The sequence below is a fragment of the Argentina silus genome, assembly GCF_951799395.1.
Source record: "Argentina silus genome assembly, chromosome: 14".
Lineage (NCBI taxonomy): Eukaryota > Metazoa > Chordata > Actinopteri > Argentiniformes > Argentinidae > Argentina > Argentina silus.
In genome coordinates, this window is record NC_139668.1 from 13,352,608 (window position 1) to 13,370,713 (window position 18,106).

At 42.8% G+C, this 18,106-nt stretch overlaps 2 long non-coding RNA genes across 3 annotated transcripts; both read left to right on the top strand.

Moving 5' to 3' along the window:
• The first annotated feature begins 12,312 nt into the window (after positions 1–12,312).
• Positions 12,313–13,802, top strand: LOC310814847. The gene is made up of 3 exons (XR_014554597.1): positions 12,313–12,450; positions 13,148–13,243; positions 13,395–13,802. It is a non-coding gene; the product is annotated as an uncharacterized lncRNA (long non-coding RNA).
• Positions 13,803–14,423: 621 nt separating this feature from the next.
• Positions 14,424–17,974, top strand: LOC310815012. 2 transcript variants are annotated; one of them, XR_014554605.1, is made up of 5 exons: positions 14,424–14,608; positions 15,465–15,548; positions 16,454–16,543; positions 16,798–16,902; positions 17,303–17,974. It is a non-coding gene; the product is annotated as an uncharacterized lncRNA (long non-coding RNA). The 2 variants fall into 2 exon arrangements; XR_014554606.1 differs by having other exon boundaries at positions 14,424–14,593.
• The last annotated feature ends 132 nt before the right edge of the window (positions 17,975–18,106 follow it).

Genomic DNA, 18,106 nt, shown 5'->3' on the forward strand with positions numbered 1-18,106 from the left:
TCAGTCCCTTGCTCACAGAGAGAGAGAGAGAAATAGAGAAAGAGAGAGAGAGAGTAAGTGTGTGTGTGTGTGTGTGTGTGTGTGTGTGTGTATATATGTGTATGTGCATGCGTGTGTGTTTGCGTGCGTGCCCACATGCAGGAAACTCAATAGCCCCTGGATGCTAAAGTGCCTCATTATGTGTATTTGTGTGTGGAGTGAGATAAGTGTGTTGTTCAGAGCCTTGCTGCTACCAGGGGGCCATGCAGGAAGTCCTATGGCACATGCAGGAAGTGTGTAAACTGATCTGGGATGGGGGTGAACAGGAAGTGAGTGATGGATTATAGGTTATCTGCAGTAGAAGGAGGGTTTATACAAACCTCCCCCTCTCACTCACTCAGACTCATGACCTGGAGGCTGTTCAGCACTGTTGATGGGGACAGGAAGAGGTGTTATTGTGGCCACCTTGGGTCAGCTCATGTGGCTATTTTGTTTACTACTGTAGTCACAAAGGGTCACTAAGCAATGTTTGGTTTGGAATGGACCTAAAAGTTCTGTTTTCAAGCCATAAAGACATCTTGTACTGTTCGGGACATTCATAACTCTTCATAACAGTTTTGAGAGTAAATTCCCCCTTTGTTATTTGCCCAGATTAATTGGGCAAAGTGAAAACCTGAATTTTAAAGGAGCTAATTGTCTTAGTATGTAACATTTGTCTTTAAATTGCTTGAAGACAAACCTTAATTTGTATTCACTTGTAATTACTTTTGAATACTACAGTATGTTCTATCGGTTTACTTCAGTAGTCTATATAATCCTTTATTCAGTGCAAACATCTCACATTGTTTGGAAAAGGGCATTTGTCTTTATCTGGGCGGCATGCTAGATTCCACTTCAGTTGAGTTTTTATTTTGAGTGTCAGCCTTTGAGAGTTCAACTGGCGTTAGTGTGATGGGGTTAGTGACAGTGCATAGGTCCAGACAGACACACCCAGTGAAACTCGCCTGCGGCCATGGCAGTTTCCCAGCCCATGGTGGTCCCTGGGAGGGGTCATGGCCACTTGTGTTGGTCAGCAGAGACAGGTGTCATGCTGCCACATTTATCTAGGGCCCTGCATCTGCTGCTGACAGGGGACCTTGCCGGGCTGCTGGCTGTTTCAGGCACCTGATATAGACCTCACTGAAACCCTGACTGAGGAGGTTCCACTCATTCTCTGTGTTCTGGGCTTAGGTCAGCACAGAATAGACTCACTGGACAATCGATTCCTTAGTGTCAATAAGTGCTTATTATACCGTAGTGAAGACCATACAGTCTGTACGGGTACATATGTATATATCGAATGGCGTGTCATTATCAGCAGCTTCTCTACTCTATAAATCACAGAGAAAATGACTTCTAAGATCTGAATCACTCTGAAACATCTGTTGGAATATCTTCTCTGATAACCAAGAAGTTGTTTAATAGCCCAGGGGGATTTGGATTTTAATAACTTAACTATAATCCTCGAGTGCAGGGTGTGACACAAGCTCATTAAAGTTGTCACTTTGGACAATATGCTAATTTAAAAATGACATCAACCATCAATAACCAAGCTATTTGCATAGAGCTTCCTGTTGGTTGATTCTAATACTCTCAGAGTGGAAAACTTGGATATCATCTTTGTACAATGAGTTCCCTTGTTCTGAGTGCACATGAACAGCACATTATTCCCTGACTCCCAACTCTTCACCCCTGCTGGTTACTGGTTAAAAGGGAGAAACATTGCCGTCTTTAGAAGATGCCAAAATGATGCCTATTTTGTGCCAAGTTACCCCCTAGGATTTCAGATAATGGGATTGTTCATAATTAATTCAGGAGTTAATTAATTTTGGTATTGGGCGGGTCTGGGAGGGGAAGGAGAGAGAGAAAGAGGTGGCATCATGCCTGTCACTGTGGAAGGTGGGGGGTGGGGTGAGTGGGGGTGAGTGGGGGGTCTTAATGAGTCCTGCTCCACAGAGATAAGCCTGTTACAATTCCCTCAATTAACCATCTGAAACCTGCTGATGAGACAGATACATTGGAGGCCTAGGCTGGCTGGTTGGCTGGTATCCTGGCCAATAGTTACACTACTGAATAGGCCCAATTTTGCTTGAGCAAAACAGTGCTGAACTATGCTAAATAAAATCCTCACAAAACGGCATGATTTTATGTTGTACCTTGTCTTTAATAATGTTTTTGAGAAATCACTAATTATTCAACCAGACTTTAATTCACGATTGCATGGTATGTATTCAAAACTTGACTCACTTCTAGGGACAGTTTTACTCATGCGAAATGAGCCCATAGGGATCTATTCATAACCCCTCCATGCAACAATAACACATGTTACTCACATACAATACCTACAACACTGCAAGCTACTGTCATTTTCTTATAAATGTTATTATTACCCACCTCAGGAGCAGATTTTAAGTAAACAGAAGCATTACATTTATTCCATGGGGCTAAACACCAGTCTGTGGATTACCGTTGACAACAACAGTCTTTTCAACCATTTGCAATTGTTAAAGGCACTGTCAAAAGAAATGTGGTAAAAGGATTAACTACTGTATATACTGTAGACACAGAGGGCAGTGCCAAGCATGGCACTGTTTCACAATCCCACAGCTGTGTAGTGTGGGAGCTCTTTATGTGAGCTTTCCATGAGTGTGTTGACAGACTCCTCAGGCTGTGTTCCTCCATGGCCTGTGGCCTTAGTAGGAGGGTTCACTAGGTCAAAATCAGACCTGTTTTTGCTTGGCCCTAGTATCACGTTCCCTCTTGAAGCGCAGGATTAAATATATCCCACACAAATGTTGAGCTTACTTTCTTGCCACTCTCCGGGCTTGCAGACACAGCTGTGGTAACTCTAGAATAGCCGTCCCATTCACTGCCAACACACTGGTGAAAATTCTGGCCCTCTGACCCCTTTACCCCCAGAATTCCATTTCATTGGCAACAGAGACATTTTGGTTTATAAGCATACGTTTCAGCACGTTCATTTTGTCTTCTTTTGATGAGTGGGGACATTGTGCATTTTGAGTGGAAAGCCTATGAAACAAGTATCCTCAATCAGAGAGGATACCGGTACCTTGATTTACTGTAGCCCTAGTCTATAGCACATTTCTGTGAGAGTTACGAAGCCCCTCTCCTCTCTTGCCACAATAGTTACTGGTACAATAAATCAGAATGCAGACCTCAGTCAAGGAAATCAAACCCACGTGTGAGTTGTACTGTATTGCATCAGCCCTGTGGCTCATTTAAACATGCAGAGAGGGGCCTGTGTGGCTCTGTGACTCTGAGTGGTTCGATGTTCTGCCTCCAGAGTTCCGTCTTTATGGGCCCTCAGACACAATCACACTGGTACATGTGTTTCTGATCTGCTCATGTGCGAGGCTGAAGCCAGTTAAAGCACCAATACACAATGATTATTCTCTCCACTGTGCCACAGCCAATCAGAACCACATGCCTCGCTAAACCGAAACGCCCCAATCCAAGCCTCTGTTTACGGCCCTGTCCTGTCCTAGGGGAACCTTGTTCCCAAGCTCAAACAAGGCCTCTGTTTTCATTACAGTTTTAAACTAGTATGACCCCATACTGTATCCTTCCAAGGCATGATTCATTGTGATACTGGATTCTATTAGGGTTTGTGTACTGTAAGTAACTGTGGTAATAATCATTTTGGAAAACAATTTGTTTGTTTGGCAGCGGGACAGGGTTCTTCCCCTGAGATTGTTTAACAGGTACAGTTTGCAGTTCATATATCTAGAGTTGTGTCTCCAATCGTTTTACACATTTGACAGTATTAAACTCTGGCTCCATAACGTATGTAGGGGGAGACTGCAAATGTAGCATGACACTGAGGCTCACTGTGTCACATAGGGAGGGGGGGCGGTGGGCGGGAGAGAGAGGAGGGACATGGAGCTGTTATAAGATCTGCAATCTGATAGCTGTTATATTGTTCATCTGTCAGGGAGGATATTGTCATATAATTCAGGGTGTTTGTGTGTGTGTGTGTGTGTGTGTGTGTGTGTGTGTGTGTGTGTGTGTGTGTGTGTGTGTGTGTGTGTGTGTGTGTGTGTGTGTGTGTTTCCCCTCCCTCTTTCCCTGGGCTGATTTTTCAGTCTACAGGAACAGAATAAAGGGGGCAAATCTGTCACGGTTGGCTGAGTCTATATTTTACGCTGTCAGATGCGTGAGTGCGAGACTGGGCGCGCTGAATCCAAAACTGTTCAGGCTTCGCAACCTGCTCCTTACGCAGCAAATATAGCTCTCCCTGCTCATCTGTTCAGCCCACGTCACCTCTTCCTCTCACAGCAGCTGCTCTTCATTTCATCAGCACCACTATCTGTCATTTTGCCCTTCATTAACCTTTATTCAAATTCTAGAGTTTGCCAATCCTCAGCGGGGGTTGAGCCTTAAAGGGACAGTTCCCTCTATTCAAAGTTTTATCTTATTCATTACTGACCTACTAAGAGTGTTGTCACTTGTTGTTGTTTTTAAATCCATTTGAAATTCATGCGAGTTAATATTGTGCACAATGATAATAGTTCTGAATCCCCCTCTGGGCTGCCTGCTTTATGCCTGGCTTATCCCACCTAATTGCTTGTAAAGTCACGCCAGTCTGGACTTAAGACGTCTGTGAAGTGGCGACAGTGACAGCGTGTCGGCCGTAATGCCTTACTAGTGCATTGATCAGCGCCTTGTGAGGTGTTCTAATTTAGTGCCATGGCTGGGCTCATTGACCACTAACAGTCCGTTAATAGCACACTTTGTACTCCAGTGAACTGTTAGCACTTAACACACACACCCCCACACACATACACACGGACACGTACACACGCGCATGCACGCACCCACACACACACACCATGGCAGCTGCTTAATCTCCCTCATTGTCCTAGGACTCACACTCCACCTCCACTAAACTCCACTTTCAACAGGGCTTCCTTGCTAGGGTTGCGCACTTCTGCTGTGGTCGAAAGTGATAGGCTAGACAGGTCACAACCCCTGACTGGTGGCCCTCTGGGAAGATGAGAGCTGAGCCCTGTCCCTCTCAGCTGGCTGGCTCAGTGAGAGGTGTGCATGAGTCTTTCACAAAGCTACATTCCAGCTCTGACCCTGAGAGGCTTTCCTGGCTCACTCCTGCTCCTGAACACTCTCTAACACTCCCTCTTGAAGAGCAGGTGGCCACCAAGAATACTTTCTCTCCAATGACAGGTTGCATTCTGGGGGGGGGGGGGGGGGGGGGGGGATCCTGGGAAGATGAAGATGACTGACATTTTTCTCAGCTTTTTTTGCAAGTCCTTCTATATTCCTGAATGAGGTAATTTAATCATACTGCAAGCAAGTAACATTGCCCCCACCCAGTAGTAGCCTAGCTAGCAAGCTTCGGGGGGTATCTGCTCCAGTATCTGCGTTCAGAGATGCAACAGTTTAGCCCCTTTTTAAAAAACTCTTGACATTGAATGAACCTTCGCTGTCATCACTATGCATTCTACCACTCTCCACTATAGATAATGCCTTAATGCACAACTCCATTCTCTTCCCAGCTTTGTCCAGGGGGGATATTGTGTTAGGGAGCCCTGAGTGCTGAGACCCAGAGGGGCTCAATCGGCTGGTTGAGGCCAGGGCTAAAGCAACAAGCTAAGGGGGGGGTTGTCTGTGGCGTCTCCCCAGGCAAGCAGAGTGGCTGTGGAAGAGCTGGAGCGTGGGAGCCGTCTGGGCCCTCCTCTGCTGATCTGCTCTGACAGTGTTGTGGTAAAGTCGCTCTGGCGTGAGAGGTACAGAGGAAACACAACAATGCTTCACATGGGGAGATCTTTGTGTGTTCACAGGTTTATTTTAACCTCCGTGGGGCGGACTGCGTGTGTGTGTGTGTGTGTGTGTGTGTGTGTGTGTGTGTGTGTGTGTGTGTGTGTGTGTGTGTGTGTGTGTGTGTGTGTGTGTGTGTGTGAGTAAACGGGTCGGATTTCCTCATTCCAGAAGCATGCATATCCCCAAGTCGTTCTGCCCACGTTGTTCTCACTCCCTCTTTGGCCTCAAGATTCATCCTGCTCCTCTCTCCCTCCAGAGTTTCCCCTCCCTCCACGGTTTCATTTAACCGTGTGGCTCCTCAAACACTGCGGCCCATTGGCTGAAGCCCCAGGGCAGGCCCCTGGTATTCCCGTCTGCAGGGTCGAGGCCTGACACATGTTTTTTCAGAGCTTGTGTGTGGAGGTGCACTGCGTGGGAAACGCGGACATTCCACACTCGCTTGCTGACCTTCCTGAACTCTCTCACTCTCACTGCATCGCTGACGACTCTTTGGCCGCGGGGAGAGGATGTCCACTCAGCTCACAGGGTTCAGCAAATGTACCGTACTCACACACATCCCCCCCGCCCCCCCCCCCCCCCCCCCCCCCCCACACACACACACACACAAATAAACGGCACATCTGTGTGAGAGCCCTGTGTTTGATTGGCTCACAGCGATATCCTGCCATAACAGTGCCTGTGTACTCTGTGGGTGTTGGAGGAGGTGGGGAGAGAACTGATCCCTAATGATATTAACATTGCTCTACTCCAGTAATGCCTCAAGGAACCACAGAGTCAATCTCTTTTTATAGTATCAATGAATAAAAGGCCATGATAGTCAGGGGCTTCTCATCTCTCTCAACAGACTGGCGCTCTGCACATTCCACACTCCAGAGTATGTCAAACACAGCATTGTTCAATGGCTGTTGAGCAGAAGTGGGTGGGCTGTTGGTGTTCAAAATGAAATTACTGACAGGTCATAGCACCAATCCGATATCACCAGGGAGCTCATCCCGTTTTTGAACTTCATACAAGCCGGCATACCTCCAGGGTTACTGACTCAAGGAGACTGTCGGACATCTACATTGCTAACTTTTAGCTAATTAGCTAGCTTCCATAAAAGAAGGACAAAAATTGAGGACAAAAATTGAAAAACAACAGTGTGGACTAGGAGGATGGGCTCTGCTTTGGGGGTGAGGGAGGACCTCCTCTGGCTCAACAAAATTCTGTCCATAGTGTTTTGAATCAGAACCAATCATATTGGATAATTTTTGGGGGTCTCACTCGTGGAATTGCGTATAAAAGGCGTTGTGTCAAAGACACAGCAGTGGTGAAAAGAGGCTAAGGGGTTCCAAACACTTCACAGGCTTTACTTAAGCAATCATTTGTGACATACGGTATGTTATTAAGACATTAAACAATTCCCAAAGCCCGGTTCCCTCTACTAAAAACAGGAAGGAAGACTCCTTATTCTAGTCACTGTGAAACTGATGTATGATCTCTGTTCAAAGACATAGTGCACCCCTGAGACCCCTCGTGTGTAGCATGTGAGATACATGTACGATTGTACATGTGATGGTCAGCTCCCTGCCAAGCTAAGGGTCAGTGTTGGAATGTCAGACGCTCTCCGAGTCTCTTTGAACTGAATGTTAGTTCCGCACCATAAAAATCCTCTAACGGTTAAAAGAGGTCTGTGGGGGAAATACCTTTTCGTTAATATTTGCTTTATTGCACACAATGTCAAATTCAGAGCTTGCATCAGCTTTCATTATTCTCTTGGCAGCTATGTTAAGAGAGAGAGCCATTGAAATTCCTTGTCTTTGTAACAAATGCTTTTGTAACGTATGTATGCACAAAGTAATGACATTTTGGGACTATATCAATGACGGACGGGTGAGAAATATGCAAATATACCACTTTTAAATTGGTGTTGCACGCATTTAATAATTGAATCCAAATGTCAAGACACTTGATGCTCTTGAGCACATCTACCAGATTGGCCTGTGAATACTTGGATCATGACACCACCAGACACACTACCATATCCTCCATCCAGCCACTCCCCCAGCCCCAAGCCATTGCAGCACCTGAGAATCCTTATTCATCTTCATCTACCTCAAGCCAGGACTCCGACATCATATATCATATAAATGATGTATACATCATATATCCCTGTTATTGCATTCCTGTGTTCTTAGTGAAACATTAATTCCTGCACTCTTTATGGCAAACATTTTTGGTGATGTTTGATATATTTTTGTTTGATGAGTCACCTCATTACAGTTGTTAATCTTCATCTTAATCCTCTGACTGTATGATTTATTATAAGGAGGGATTTTGTGATGAATATTGTGGAGTATTAAAACCATTACCTTTAACAATGGGCTGTCAGGCTGAATGTCTAAAACAGTGAGGCTTATGAAGGCTTTGTGATAACAGTGCTGTCTTTTCACCTCAACAAACTCGCACAGACGCAAAAACAAATAACTATAAATAAAATATCTCTAACTGTTGCTGGTTGTGTCGGCATGAGTTAGGGCAGATGTGCTCAGCTGCACGGAGAGAGAGAGAGGAGATACCCTCCTCTTCTCTCTGCCACATGCTGCTGGATGGAGAGAGAGAAGAGAGCTATACCCTCCTCTCCTTCCTGCACGCATGCAGCTTGTTAAGCTCATTAAGTGACAGCTGTATGATAATTAGAGCCAGTGGCCAGATGGGGGCAGGTAGCTTCGTTAATCAGAGGTGAAAGCAGCCTTTACAGTGATTACGCAATTACAGCTGACATGTCACATGAGCTTAATCCTAAATTAAATAAATGAAGACAAATAGCGTTTTGAGATTACCTTACCGTTTCATCCGTTAAAACAGGATATAAACATGTTGTGTTTGCAAATACGTGGCTTAGCTTCCATGGTCAAATGACATCCATCAGTCTGATCCACTCCTCTGCTTCATCCCCTGTTTCTGCTATTACAAAGCGCATTGGGGAAATGTTTCCAAATACCCTTCAGTCAACATGCACTGAACCTCATGACCATTCACAGCCCTGACCATGACATGACATGAAGATGTTACTGTATACCCTCTCTGTGCTTCTCTGTAGATAACGTAGTTCCTGGTCAATTTCAAAACTTTCCTGGAAACTTTCAGAACATTGGTAATTTACCACAATTTGGGAAATTATCAATGCATCGTCTGAAATGTTAATACATCGAATCAGGATTGTTCTCCAATGATCCACACAGCCTAATGGATCCTCTCAATGAAAAAAAAAAAAGATAAGAAATCTGAGTGCAATAATAATATTTCAGAATTAATACCACTTAAGCAATCATAACAAAATGTTCTACTATCTTGTAATTCACAGACAAGATGGGCACATAGAAAAGCAATATGCACTATGAAATGCATTTTAAGTGGTCAGAGTAGTATTTTAGGAACAATTTCAGACAATTTCCAAAGTTCCTATAGTTTCCCCAAATTACCAGTAAATTACCATGGTTTGGGAAAGTTTCTAAAACTTACAGGGATTTTGCAACCCTAAATACAGTACTTTAGTCTGACGCCTCAAATGCTATGAGTGCTAGGCTCTATTTTGTCAAGCATATTGTGTCAAGCACAGCTAAACTATTCGACATGATGTTAAATACTATTTGCATATAGTGTGTACACAGGCTGCTTTTGGGCACTGTAAGGATTGGTCACAGAAGGATTGGTCACAGAAGTAGACTGCTAGACAGGTCTGATTGGCAGAGGCAGAGCCCCAGATACAGCTCCAGCTCTGGTCCTCACTGATGCAGTCATGCAGTGATGAGGTCATAACGACGACGGTCATCATCATTAAGGGACTGAATGGCTCTAAGAGACAGCTAAAGCAGAGCAAGCCTAATGGACCAGACTTGAAAGAGGAGAGATAATGAGATCACAGCTAGGGAAATAGTATAAATGAATGAACACATCAGCCCTCCCCTCTCTGAATGTATATCATCCATACTACACTATACTTTACTGTACTGCACTGCACATGCTCCACTCCTTTAAGCAGATTAAGTATTCAGCGTGCAGCAGCAGCAGCAGCCGCACACTTCAATGGTTCTAAGACACTTCTGATCTCCTAATTGGCATAACTGCAAAAGCTCCGCGTAGAATTTCTCATCTTGAAGGCAATGACCATGACATCATCACAGTGTCTTTTGCTGCCATCTCCGTCACCAGTAGGCCCTGCTCACTCTAAAGTGTGCGCATCCATTCTACACCCACTTAACTTTTTTCAAAGGACCTAATCTTGTTACAGTGCATCTCCGTGAGAGGGACGCTTTAAATGTGTCTCTTTCTGGGGAGGGCAGCCTCGGAGGCAGGTGGCAGATGCCCTCTTTTCTTTTGAGGGGCCCTCATATTCAAATCACAGCAGCTGGGGAGTGCAGGGGTGATGGGGGAGTTGGGATGGACAGGGAGGGGTGGGGGAGGGGGACGGGGACGGGTAGGAGGGCTGGAGGAGAGGGTAGGCATTTTTTTGGCTAGCTAGCGCATAATCTGGCACACTTCTATACAGAGAAACCCCAAGGCTCTGTCCCTTTGACCCATAGGAACGGTGCCGAGCTGGGGCCTGCAGGTTGGGGTGTGGGGATGTGCCCGGTCTGTAAGGCCCTTCCTCAGGGCTCGCAGGCGGGGTGAAAGGGGATGGAGGCACACGGTAGGGGTGGAGGGGGGGGGGCATGGAATGAAGAGATGGCAGGTTGTGTGCCCACAGGCAGTGATGCAGCAGCCAGCGGGGGATGTATGAGAGCACACACGTGTCAGTCTGTGTGAGGCTCACATTATTCCCTTTGTTAGCCTCTCCGTGGATAATGGATGCAGCCTGTGCCCCCGCTCGCCGACTAGATGTGATTTTGTATGCCTTCACATATGGTAACCCTGGCTGGCACGAGTGACAACGGAGAATCGCAGTGACGATTTCATTTTTCTGAATAGGTTGTTTGACGTGTGGAGAGTCTACATGCTCTCCTGAGGCGGAACGGGGGCTGGACCACGTCAGCTTCCTAGTAGTTTGTCTTTGTTGTTGTTCTGTCTATTTTGCCAACATTGAATTCTAAAACATGAACAACTTGAAGAATACAGGCATCGCATGGGGATGTGTATGAACTCCACTGTGCAGGTTTAGTATCGTAGGGATAATAGTGGAAATTGTTCATGTTCCACCGATAATGAAATCCCACTTTTTTTTACGTGAGAGCTCTTTTTTTTTTTTATAGAATGTCACTAAATTATCAATTTAATCTCTGAGAGGGCTGTTAAACAAACCTGAGGTCTATCGCTTAGTGGGGTATCCCAGTAAGAGGGAAAGTGCTATTGTCCTTTTATTGTGCTCAATCTGTTGAGGGCCGGCTCTTCTCTTGGTGATGGGAATGAATGGCTCACAGCTCTTGTCTCCTGACTCCTGTAGCAGCTGGCGAGACGGTGATTGAGTCTCTCCCAACACATTTGCATGATTCCCAGAGGAACTGTTACAGGGGTACAGGGGCTCTGGGACACACTCCTGGGTGTGTGTGTGTGTGTGTGTGTGTGTGTGTGTGTGTGTGTGTGTGTGCGTGTGCGTGTGCGTGTGCGTGTCTTGTTGACAGTATGGGTCCCCCTAGCCTCAGTGTTGTTTCAGGGGGAGAGCAGAGGGAGGTTTCTCACCCCCTAGGCCTGGGCCTGTGTTTAGCCTTTGTTTCTTACAGCTTGACAGCCACACCATGGTCATCTTTATGGGATTGTAGTTCGTACTGAAGTAGATCCTCTGCACAATTACATTTACATTTACATTCATGGCATTTAGCAGACGCCTTTATCCAAAGCAACTTACAACAAATACATTTGTCTAAGTAAGTGGATCATCTATCCATCAGTCATAAATTCAAAAAAGTAATAAATGCTCGGACCAGGGGCCATAGGCAGTCACAATGCTCTTTCTTCTTTTTTTATTAACAGGAGAGAAACTTACAGGGGGGTTGTGGGGGTGAAGAGGTCTTTAGGAGGGACCAATTAGGGGGATTACCTCTGTGTGGTGGTGGTGGTTGTATTGTATGTGTGTGTGTTTGTGTTTGTGGGCATGCGTGTGTGTCTGTGTAAACTCCATTGCAGTGCTACACTTTCCACCAAATGACTGATGCAAGGTCAACACCATGTGGTAGGAAAGGGAATGACCTCAAAAGTACTTGGTGGACTTTGTACTTTGTTGTACAGTCTATATTTAAATACTCAAGCCACCAAGTGTGCCACTGCTTCTTAATCATGAACTGTCAAAGGTCATAGTTTCAAAAGGCAGTACAGCATGTAGACAATGTTTTAATCTTCAATATTTTATCAGAATTACATATTCAGTCATGACTTTCAACATCAGTATAACTCACACTGCACTGCAGAGTGTACATTTACCTTTATAAACATAGAAATAAGCCGAACTAGAGTTAGGAAAGAGTTAAATTGTACAGTTGTATGTAACCACAACCCATTTCCTGTTTACAACCAATCCTTGTTGGACACTCCTTAGAAAATGGAATCAGTGCACTTTGACTTCAATCTTCAATCAAAAATGCTCTGGATTAAAGCTTTGGTACACTGGAAAACAGAAACATGAAAAACATTGCTGCAAGAAGTTTACATTGATTTACATGGGTGAGTGTGAACTGAAAGGACTTCTAAGCAAGGACACCATTCCACAATAAGGGCACTAGGGTCAATACGGTAACATACAATCTTATTTTCAGCAATAATGTAACAATCTGTATTCAACCTTACATTTGATTTTTTTTTTAAATACAATATTTGAAACACATCAAATCTGTAAAACATATACATTAACTTTTGATACACATAACAAATTCTAGGGGTTAAGATGAGTCGTATTGATGACGTTCACAATGACGTAAACTTCTTGCGACATTATTTTCACGTGCAATTGAATACGAATAAAATGGCGGCGAAAGAGAAGATGGTAATGTTTAGATTTTGAAGATATTATGTTAATTTTTGATGCTATATGAATGAACTTACTTCTGTGTCCAACTGCTGCATTGCTAAACTGTGATTTACCTTTAAATCAGTCCTAAATTTGTTGAGACATTGATGTCAAATGTGATATGTTATGGGCTAGCTTAGCGACAGGTTGATAGCATAGCTTACAGAATTGTAAGTGAGGAAAAAGTTCTCAATACACAAAGTGTATACACTATACACTATATACTTTAAAATTAGATTAAGCAGGATTGTTCAAATTAGCATATACAGTGCATTCGGAAAGTATTCAGACGTTTCTGGGCACTGTACCTGTAGCCACACCCTAAGAATAATTCTGTTGTCTCTATTATTGCAGGGGGGCCCTATCCAGTGTGAGGACGATGTAGAGCCCAACCCTTACATGGTTGTGTATGACACCGAGAGCTACCTGTGTTATTCACAAAATGCAAAGGTATAGTTGTGTACATACTGTACACTACAGAGATGCTTCAACATTTGGAGCTTCACTGAAATTAGTTATTCAACGTTATGTGTACAAATACGCGACATGTCTAGTAAGCATAATATATCTTGAGAAAACTGAAGACGGCTATCTTCCCTAGGTTCCACAGCAGTGTCAGGATGACCCATTTGGTTTGATAGAAGACGTAGACTACACAGACGGACGGAGGCGGGTGAGAACAAACTGGATCTGGCGGGAGAGCGAACACACATGAAGGCCAGAGGCACAGAAGTGGACGTGCTTTTCTATAGTATATATTTGTAAAAAGGAATTGTAATATAAAGGAAGTGACTGTACATACAACAATAAAGATTCACAATGATGCGTACCTCTGGTTTCTCTCATGGTAAATCTCATGTAGCCAGATGCTGTATTATTGCGTTCTCAATAGTAGCATGGCTACTCAAGGAATAGCAATCTAGTGCTATGATGTAAATACTACATGATCTGCTAACTCACCACCCGATGCTCTGTCAATTTCACCTTGCTGATGATCATTTGTATGCAAATTGTGTGTGTGTGTGTGTGTGTGTGTGTGTGTGCGTGCGTGCGTGCGTGCGTGCGTGCGTGCGTGTGTGTGTGTGTGCGTGCGTGTGTGTGTGCTTGTAGCTCTAGGCGCATAGGCCACACATATTTTCTCATTCCCTTGAAGAATTATGTGATATCCTCACCTTGTGGTGAAAGGGAGAATGGCCACTGAAGACCAGGGGGAACATCTACTGAAATTGTAGTTGGCAACCACTATATCAGTATGGTTTCTAACCCTAACCCTAACCCTAACCCTAAACCTTCTATTAGATGAATAATATTATGAACAACATTGCTCTTCTGGCTTTACAATCATTGAACCTAAACAGTTTTTTATACTATTGTGTATAACTTACAATCAAATCAAAGATCATGGTTTGCCTGAGATGGTTATCTTGTAAAGAATCTCTCAGATTTTCTTGCAACATAATTACAGATTGTACTCAGTCCTCAGGCCCATATTAGGCAAATGTAGCAGCATTGCTCACATACATCTTATGTAATCAAACCATTTGTTTGGCAAGAGTTAAACAGAAGTGAGTAACTATCTAAATAGCTGATCTTCCCTGTGAAAGTGACTCTTCCTGTTTAAGAGAGAACACTTTCTCAAAGGGATTTGACGGAGAATGTTATAGCACAAAACTCCCGAAATGCAGACCTGGGATTTCTTTGACTTCGGATAGGACAGTGAACAACGTGTCGGGATGTTGGGATTGTTCTGGCACAGTTATACCATAGTAAGAATTCAAGAAGGACCTGAAGTTTGCAGAGGTAAGACATTCCATGGTAAGACATTCCACAGTAAGGAAACGAAAGTTTTGTATCGCTTCAAACAGTCATTGAACTGTTATGCAAAATATTAAACTATGAAGATGAACTTTCAAAATGCAGAAATGTCTTCAGTTTATTTATCAACAGTTTCAAATCACAAATCATAAGAGTTAAGACGGACTAGACTAGAGTGACGCAGTGGCGTGACCTGTACGTATGGTGTCACATTGTAATGCTCCCTTTTCCGGCACTAAAGGATGGGTATATCATGTGTGACATGTGCGAAGGTAAATAATGCTATCTTTAAAATGTATTTGAATTAATTATTATTAATAACTGTTTATTTCTTGCTCTGTATAACGGCCAAATAGATATTCACATTCTATAGTGCTCAAAAGTACATTGATTATTGGCTGTGTGTAACTATAGAAAGGGACGAAAGATGGACATTAGCTTTGTAGCTAATATGTGAGTTGATGTTGTACATGGTTCAGGTAAAATTTACAAATCAGTAAAGAACTAAATAATTTAATAACCAAAGTAGGCTATTTAGTTATTTTGCACTTTTATGCAAACTAGAGCATTTGGCCTCCAGAGCATGAAACAAGTACTGTGTTATGGTCCGGCACAGTATTTTGTTCCCGCCGGTGATGCAACCAACACATCATACAGAGCTGGCAGAGTGAGCAGTGACTAGAAAACACTGTTTCTACTCTAGCTAGGTTTAAAGAACAGTAGTAGTAATACTTAATCAACATAACAGTAATATTCTGACACATTTTCAATATGCTCATGTATCTTTTGTACAAACCATGCATTTAATTCAGTGCAGTGATCATTACATGTATGGATACATTTCATTCTACTGCAGGTCTCAGTCCAGTGTGAAAACAATCAAGAGCCCAGGACTTTTGTGGTTGTGAATGATGATTGGTCTCGTTCACAAACTTTAACGGTAAGCCTATTTTTAGTGATTCTACTGTCTCTATCCCAATAAAAAAAGCAGAAATGCCCTAAAAAACATATATTTTTAAAATGTCACAATAACAACACATCATACAGAACGGGCACAATGAGTAGTGGCTAGAAAACACATGTTTTAGGAGGGAACGTTATGAGGGAATGATTGATATCAAGCTAGTTGGTGACTTATTAATCCATTCCCTTGTATATATTTTCAAGATTCAAGATTCAAGATTCAAAGTGTTTATTATCATATGCACAGTAGAAAACATGTTTCCCTGTACAACGAAATTCTTGCTTTGCTGTCCGCAGAATGCCAACCAATGTAAAATATACATACATAGCATATATACATACATAGCATGCTAAGATTTTAAAATCACCTTGGTCACTTACACAAACGCAATATTTTTCCATTTTACAATCACCTTGGTCAGTCACACAAATCCAATATTTTCAACATCAACTGACCTAGTTCAGAAAAAAAGAGCTTTTAAAGACCAGATGTAAACAAACCTGCATGGTGGTAGTAGTACAACCTCTGAGCAGCAAAATACACTGTCATTAAAATCAAAATTTGTTTTATTTTGTTTAACCCATTTAATATTGCCTAAAGTATTAGATAAAAGGGTTTAAAACAGGTTATTTTGCTGTCCCTGTGAGAGAACCATTTTGGGGTTCCATTTAAAACCCTCTGTGAAAAGGTTTCTACGAGGAACCCAAAAGAATAATGTGTGTTTCTACACTAGCTAGGTTTAAAGAGTAGTAGTAGTAGTACTTAATCAACGTAACAGTAATATTCGGACACATTTTCAATATGCTCATGTATCTTTTATGCAAACCATGCATTCTGTGCAGTGATCATTACATGTATGGATACATTTCATTCTACTGCAGGTCCCAGTCCAGTGTGAAAACAATCAAGAGCCCAGGACTTTTGTGGTTGTGAATGAACATGATAATTGGTATCATTCACAAACTGAAACGGTAAGGCTATTTTTAGAGTGACTATTTAAAATGTCACAATAACGGACACTCGGTGGCGTAGCACACCAACGCGCATACCAGGTCTGTGGTTTGATTCTAGCCATCGACATATCCTGCATGTCATCCCTCCTCTCTCTCACCCATCCTTCCTGTCAATCTCTACTGTCTCTATCCCAATAATGCCCTACAAAACTTTTTTTTTTTTTTAAATGTCACAATAAGAAGATTGACTAATATAAAATGTCACCTCTAAGGCCACACCACCGAACACGGCAAGGGGACCGTCCAGTCAGTCAGCTCTGCCTCAAACCCATGGCTCCACTTCATAACATTCACCTCATCTACCTGCCTCCACAGAGGTATGACATAAGCAAAATAATACATTGATTCAAGCTGATCTGTCTCGTTATAGTATGTAATACCATATATGCACACAGAGCACCATGACTTGTTTACGGTGCATGGACACATAGTGCCAATCATAAAATCAAATGTGTGTATCAAATGCAGGACTCAGACCCTCTTTACACATATGCCACTGTGAAGCACTTGGTGAAAAAAATGTTTTTGTAAAATGCACTAGATAAAAACATTTGATTGATTGATTGATTGATTGATTGACTGGTCAAAATTGTGATGGTATGTGCATTTCCACTGCTATGCTGTAGCCTGTTGGGCTGTTTGACCAAAGACTTGAACTAAACTGGGGTGATAAAGAGTGCAAGCTTACCCGTTCTGCCCTCTTGCATTTTCCTGAAGGCCTGCAGATGCTCCGGAGTTGCACACACCAGGCCTGGGAGAGAAGCTGGAGTAAACTCGTGTGGTTGACTGGAAGAACAAAAAAGGCTTTTACTGGATAATGAAGGATAACAGCAAAGCAAAGCAAAGCTGTTAAACAAACCAGAATATGTTTTATATTTTAGATTCTTCAAAGTAGCCACCTTTTGCTTTGATGACAGCTTTGCACACTCTTGGCAAGGTGTGTCCAAACCTTTGACTGGTACTGTATATATATAGTGGCTGAATGATTTTTTGTGATGCAGAGATGGGCAGTTACATGTACTTGAAATATATTTTGTAAATTCTATTTGACTGAACACAAATGTAATGTATTTTGTAACAACAAACTTTAAATAACTGTATTGTAACTTTACGCCACCCAAGTCTTTCTGAAGAAATGTGCTACCTATTTGTCATTGTCCGCTCGTGGCTGCCTACTTGCAAATGTATTTTACCAGTATTTGATTTTTTATTTTTGATACATTGGTCTTCAGGGTATTTGTATTTTGTAGCAAGCATGGTACAAATTTGCCTGTATCTCTAGACGTACAGATACGTAGAAAGTGAAACAGCGACCACGCTAACGGTTGTCCGTGCTATTGAGAAAGAGGTCAGAATTGCGGTTTTAAATGATAAATAAAATGGTGATAAACAATACAATGTTGTTTTTCATTTAAAAAAATGTTTGTGATGTATAGTTACTGTAATCGGGAGAACAAGTACCAATGATCTGTCCCTCACTGGTTCTGATCTGCGCTGGATTAGTTATGCCTTACCTCAGAG